This window comes from Macrobrachium nipponense, chromosome 7 (genome assembly GCF_015104395.2).
Source record: "Macrobrachium nipponense isolate FS-2020 chromosome 7, ASM1510439v2, whole genome shotgun sequence".
In the NCBI taxonomy this organism is placed as follows: domain Eukaryota; kingdom Metazoa; phylum Arthropoda; class Malacostraca; order Decapoda; family Palaemonidae; genus Macrobrachium; species Macrobrachium nipponense.
Genome location: NC_061109.1, coordinates 52,519,865 through 52,527,336, shown reverse-complemented (window position 1 = coordinate 52,527,336; position 7,472 = coordinate 52,519,865). Strand labels below are relative to the sequence as shown.

General features: G+C 35.5%; 1 pseudogene; it reads left to right on the top strand.

The window, feature by feature from the left end:
- Positions 1-222: 222 nt before the first annotated feature.
- Positions 223-7,472, top strand: part of LOC135216999 (epidermal retinol dehydrogenase 2-like) — a 31,958-nt pseudogene continuing 24,708 nt past the window's right edge.

Sequence of the window (7,472 nt, the reverse complement as noted above, 5' to 3'; positions counted from 1 at the left end):
ATGTTTTTTCACCAGCGAAAATTCTTACTGCCGTTTTAAGATAAACATGCGGACGTTTAAGACATGCCTTACTTTAAAATATTGTTTTAAAGTGGCTGTTAGCTGGAATGATCTGCAGTTCTTCGGTTCCCGGATATGAGACAGTTTGATGCCAAGTCAGGCATTCAAGTGAACACCACTGGCATGACTTGTCCTAAACGCAGAACTGAGCATCATTGGACATGACTCAAATGTTCGAGTCTTTTACGAAGGGAGATCAGTGTCTCTACACTAGTTACGATGTCCGCGGTCGAGGATTTGTCCCGTGGAAAAGGGCAATCCGGTGAAGACGGAGGAACCCGTAAGAAAGGTGACAAGCTTCCAAATGACAAAGAATCACTTCGGAAAAAGAAGTATGAAGAATACCTTCAAGGTAAGAGCTTGCTTGCTTCCTGCTGACATAGCAAAGGAACGGAGGAAGGAAATGTCACACGTGCGTGAATGGATTGCGTGAACTTTTATAATACATTTTACTCTACACTTCAAAAGCATGACATCTCTTACCACTCTTATACCATTAAACAAATTGACGTGCAATATTTTTTGCAGTTCCAATGAAGAATTCGTGCCATATTCCACAGGGGATAATCATATACTGCAAATTATTATTATACGTGACTTCTTGTAAGTAGTGCTCGTTTTCAGCTAATCAATGGCAACCGTTAATGTAATCGTAATGATACAGAGTGCACTCTAGCATCTGTGGTTTCGTTTCGTTAATGAATTTTGAGTCAGTTAGGTACGATATCACATTAACCAAGCGACCATTAAGCTAGTCAGACGTCCTCTTATAGCTGAGCATTTGAGTGAGTTCATGATCGCCCAGTTCGCTGATCTTCATCACATTAAGGGCTACAAGAGAAGTATACTTTTGTTTTGTAGAATGTGTTTTAAATACTTAGGTAGCTTGTTGATGTGTTTTGTTGTTATTTATGAACCCATATTGCTTTCTTGTTTAAACTGTTTACTTAAAAATATTTATTACCCTGAAGATGACTGTAAAATAAAAGTTGAAAGTCTTGGTATCTCCTGCTTTCATCTTCACGTGAGGATCTCTTATGTTGGAAACCAAATATTCACTCCGGTCAGGCTTTTGTAGGTGGTTACCCTCGTCAATGACAAATCAACTTTTACAAATTGGATTATCATACGTGTGACCCTTTCCCTTTGCCTCATCTTTCAGCTACTTTGCTTAGAATTTACATCTTGCATATTTCTTTTGAGATTGAGGGATCAAGGAGGGATCAAGCTTATACATGCCTTGACTGGCATTCATGTTATTACAAGAACTTTGTTTCTTAAAACTGACTTAATGATGCTGCATGCTGCTTTTCAGTTCATTGTTAGAATATACTTTGTTGTATCTCTTTTGCCCCTGCCCAGTTGGTTGTACGATAATTTCAGTCTTTTACGCTGCTCTGTTCTCTTTTCTAATGTGACCAATATTTAGTTTTCACAAGACGTGCGTGGGAGTTTGTACACACCTTCTTTAGCACAGTTGGGAGTGTTCTTCTTAAATGCATGATTCATTTTTTAAATTATTCTTTTTCTTAAATGCTACATTAACTCCAAAATTCTTAAGTAGAATTATATGGCGGTACAAGCAGGTTTTTTTGTCGTTTCTTTTTCGTTATCATAAAATGTTTTTGTCGCTTTTAAAGCATTGTCCAGTAGAGAGCTAGGTTATTATTTTTTCTTCCTGATATTCCTGATCATACCTATTTCACCATCAATGTACTATTCAGGGCTCCATCATACGTATCACGAGGTGAAAATAAAAGGTGCAGTCAACGAAACACGGGAAAGGGGCTCCTTTATTGAAAAAAAGAAAAAAAAGTGAGAGGCATTGGATAAGGAGAGGCGTATACGATATCAGAGCAGCTTAGAGACGAGTCTGTGGCGACTCTGGAATTGTGGGACAGATACGTTGGTTGTGAACGAATGAAGTTGATTCTGTTCCAGACTTTGAGCTTTGGAATACTTCCGAGAGATTAGTTCATTAATCATTGAGAAAGGAAGGTCAGTAATCAGTAAGAAAGGAAATTAAGTCTAGAACGGGGCAGGGGAAAACAAACATATGAGAACTAGAAATCACCGGATAAAATGTGGAAAGAACAGAAAAACAAACGGGCTAAAGAAAAAAAACTGAAAATATAAATTTGAACTTCAAAAAAGTGTGCAACTGCATGAAACGAAGAAAGTGTTTTAAGTCATCTGGAAAGGAGATGGAGAACAAGAAGTGAAAGAAAATTGGTCAGAATATGCAATTGCAGTGTCGTGCTGGTATGGATTTATAGACTGAAACTGAAGCCAAACATGGCATTTTGTACGAATGTGGACTTGAAAAGGCTTTTAGCGAGTCAGAGAGATGCTGAAGATTGTGGAGGCTGTTAAGGTAAAAGTGTAATCCTAGGTAAGAAAAAATGGACCCGTTCAATAAAAAATTCAAGCAACCGTTCGCTCTTAGATCTTGTAGTGAAAAGCTAGCCACCTTCGGTTCAAGTTGAGATGGAAGAACGTTGGCAGATGTCAGTCACTCACTACCTCGCTTCTGTATGTGTTCTGCTGGCCAAGTCGATTCAGTTTTGTGACTTTGCTATTTTTAATTGTGACCAGTTTTGTTTGTGAAAGTTAATATTAATTTTCTGTATATGTCCCCAGAAGTGAAGATGGTGGCGTGGGAGGTGGTTGGGGTGATCGCTGGATTCATCGTTCTCAACGTGAAGGCCATCGCACTTCTACTCATTGACATCATCGGCCTCATCATCCCCACTGAGCAGAAGTCACTGGCTGGCAAACTAATCCTGGTGAGCGTTATAAAAAACAGCTTTCTGTTGAATGAGATTCTAATTATCAAAGTATATGAACACCTCTTAAGTGGAGGATGAACCCCAAATGTATATCACTTGCAAGAATTACACGCACTGCCATTCATCTTCCTTCGTGGATATCAATGTCCACCCATTCAAAATCCTCTTCATGCCGTTCCCCCTGGTACTTCCTAGGTCTTCCTCTCCAGCCTTCAACAATTCCGAATGATGTAGAAACAAATAATTATACCTCTTCTTCATTTGAAGCAGAGGTTAATACTAGTTAATGGAATGAGATGGAAGCTCGGACTGTTGAACATTGACTGATTTTGCATCTTCATTCATAATTTATTCTTTATATTTAAGTTTCATTTTCCCTAGGTGCTTGGTTGTTTTTCCTACTGTAGCCCTTGGTCTTGTATCATTCATATTTTCCAACAAGGCCTGCAGCTTGGCTTGTAATAATAATAATAAAAATTAATTAATGGTACGATAAAAATGCTTTTCAGAGAGTTTACAAACTAGATAGTAAGAATAATTTTTTTAATCCATGGACCATTGAAAGCCAGACTTTTGTCCTAATCAGATCTCAGCTAATTTAGATAAGACAGCAAGGTGACACAAGCAAAAGCGATATTGTCATATTAACACTAAAAAGGTTTCCCGAACACGTAGCTAATCATATGATAGCAGTTGCCACTTTGGTCACGTTCTAACCTGAATGTAGTCATTTCTGTAATTTTCCTAGAAGCAAATCAGATGGCATTTAACCTGAAATACGTATAAATTAGTATCACGAACATTCCCTAATGGTTTGTTCTTTAGCATGTAAAATTAAATAGCATGTGACACAAGTTTCAAGAATTATTTGATAAATAAAAAATTTAAAAATCAGTACCATTGGAAAGTTTATTCTAGTCAAAATTTAAATGTGGGACCCTCATTGGCCTTTGTTATAGAACAACAAGTACTTGAATTTATGGTAGTTTTCTGCTAGTACCGCTTTTCACCAACATCTCGAGGCGTCACAAAATCAGTTTTCTTACTTTAAAAAAGATAGTTGAACAACAAAGAATTACCAGTTATCAAATAATGATTTATATTGGTTTAACTGTAGGAAAAGCGTCCCAGTTAATTCAAGCTTTTCCTTTTCAAGAGAGGAACTGTTACTTGCGGGATTCATTTCAAGTCACTGATGACGCGCCTTTTATGTCTCTAGTATTCATGTCCTGTATGTCCCTGCCGCTGGTGGGGTAGTATGAGTATGAGTATTCGGCTTCGGCACTCGACGACACCATTTCACTCTGGAGACCCTAAAGAAAGCTTGCCTGATCTTAGTGTAGGGCTGTCATCTTTGCCATCAACTCACACAAAGTCATACCTGTTAGTTCTAGTTTCGTAAGAAGTGGCATGAAAGCTAACAACTTCTGTGCTAGCTGACTACCACAGATCCTCTTGTTAAACAATCAGTACGCAGGCACATAGAATATAGTTTAAACCTAAGTGTTGTGGCCAACGATTGCTAGATTTTTTGTGATTTTTTTTCTATAAAATATTTGTCAAGTATATGCAATTTTTTTCCCTTTGAGGAGAATGTCAGAAATCGTAACGAGGGCCAGTATATAGTCCATATAAGCCCTTTAGATGCATGAACATCAAGTGCTATGGATATTTTCTTCCCAAAAAGAAGTGTGTTATTAGGTGATAAAAGTGTTAGTAACTATTTATTTCTTTTTCTCTGGATCACCCTTTTCGGTTGATAGAAAATAGAAACTTCGTCATTGGAACATTCCTTTTTCTTTTAGGTCACAGGAGCTGGACAGAATCTAGGCCGAGAACTGTCACTACAGTTATCGAACTTGGGGGCTATCTTAGTTTTATGGGATATCAGCGAGGTAAGTAAGAACCAAATTTGCATTATTACTTTGTAAGGAATCATTCTCTCTCTCTCTCACTGTACGTTTCTGGAGTCCATTCTCTTTGCCTAGTTTTGTATTATTATTTGGCGATATTACTACGAGCACTTTCTTAGTCAAAAGAATATTTGAAATTCGTACATTGATTGCTTCAGGAAGGCATTTATGAGTTATGTTAAGGATTCCTTATTGTCTTACTGCACGAACATAATTAAAACTCTCCAGAAGCATGTGAAATGAAAGAAATTGAAATATATATATGAGTGTGTGTATACATCGAGCTACAAATGACCTTTAATATCTAATTGACTCTACTTCGGGATTAATACATTTTCATATATGTTAACTGAAAAGGCATTTTTTAGTCGATAAGAAATTCATCGGCTCAGGCGCGAACCATGGAACCAATAGAATGCTTCACTGTGCGTCCTGAATTTGTTGGTTCGCGCCCGTGAGCCGACGACTTTCTTATCGACTAAAAAAAATTCCCCTTCGGTTAATTTATATGATAATTTATTAATTCCGAGGTAGAGTGAATTAGATATTAAAGGACATTTGTAGCTCGATGTATAGATATGAATCACAGTAATGTTTTATATATATATTTTTTTTTATATATATAATACTATATTAATATATATATATATATATATATATATATATTATCCCCATAAAAATCTATATATATATATATATATACTATATATATATATAGATCATTATATCATATCATCTATATATATATATAGTATATATCTATATATCTATTATATATATAGATAGTATATATATATATATATACTATATATATATATAGATATATATTATCTATTTATATATATACATCTATATATATATATATATATATATATATAATAATAATAGATATATATAGATATATATATATATATATATATATATATATATATATATATATATATGTATCTATCTATATATACATACTATATATATCTATTATACTATATATAAGATAATATTATCTATATATATAATATATTATATATATATATATTATATAATATATATATATGTATACACATATATACAGTACGGTCCCCAATTATTTAGAATTGGGTCGATCCACGGCCTCGCAGAATTGGAAATTCGCATTTTTTGAAACACATACCTTATGGCAATAATTCCATTAGGGCCAAGGCAATAGCAACTTACCCAGTCAAACTTTTTTATACTACCCATATTCAATAATTTCAATGTACTATACCGTAATTTTTTCTAATATGAAATTGTTCTTATGCATAAATAAAACATTAAAAAGGTTTTAATAACTTGAAAAGGTTTAAAATTACACACAGGATGGTGAAAACTCCCACATATGAATAATTCCACCATTGGGTGCTAGTGTACTGTACGATACAGTCATTTCCTTTAAAAAAAAAAAAAAAACTTTTGGATGGAATTTCCCCTACCTATCCTCTGTCACAAAAAACATTCAAACTCCTCTATCTCATCCTCCGTGAAGAGTTCTGCTGAAGAAAGGCTGTGTTAACCATTTGAGATTTCGGGGACAGGTGGATCATGTGTGTCTTCACTCCTGTTAGGCCTAACAAACTTGGTTACGAGCCCCTGTCTCAGTTTCTTTGTCCTGCACGTTCATTATGTAATCGTTTTCATCTAAATTTATTCAACCATAAAAAAAGAGCTGATGAAAATTCAAAATTTTACTTGAAATTACAATTTCTTAAAAAGAAATGATAAAAATGCAAAATTCGACATGAAATGACAGTTTCTTGAAAAGTTTAGATCGAACGATTCTCTCTCTCTCTCTCAGACACATCTGCTTCTCTGTTACTCACTTTTACTAGTCATTTTCATCAAAGCCTATTTCAACAATAGAAAAAAATAAATGATCAAATGCCAAAAGTTAGTCAAAATAAGTTAACCTAGAAAAAAAATTCTTACTTCATGTTCAGCAATGACGGATTCGAAGTCGTCAACTGCTGCCAAAATGGAAGTTGCTCCTTCCTTCGTCTTTAACTTAAGGGCAAGCTTTTTAGTTCCGAGAAAATAGGTCTTCCTCTTTGACTTCTAGGCAGATGCATACATGATGCGGATGATCAGATTACACTTCGCAGATCTGAATAATACGTATAGCGATAATGATGACGACACCGATCATTCATACACACTGCGGTATGATTTCACAAATGCGTGAGGCAGAGCCTTCCGTCTTAGGTAATGGCTGAGCAGGAAATCTTTCTCTCGCACTCCCCCGTGGAGGAATAATAGTTTTTTCCACCAAGCATTCCCCCCAACCCTTCTCTCAGATACCAGCAAACCCCTCCCCCCACCTAAAATACTTGAAAAAACGAGATTTGATACGTTTTGCAGGTATGACTCGCAGACTTTTAACGGCTTCGCAGATACAGAAAATCTATTTTTGACAACTAGCGACCACATAAAAGGGGAATCTTACAATTCGAACACGCATAATTTGGGACCGGACTGTGTGTGTGTATATATATATATATATATATATCGAGCTACAATGTCCTTTAATATCTAATTCGCTCTACCTCGGAATTAATATATTTTCATATATGCTTAACCGAAGGGGAATTTTTTCCTCGATAATAGATTTACCTGTACTTGGGCGCGAACGCAGGTACATTATAAATCCAGGAGCGTCAGTGGAAGCTATAACCACTCAACCACGCGGTGGTTGAGT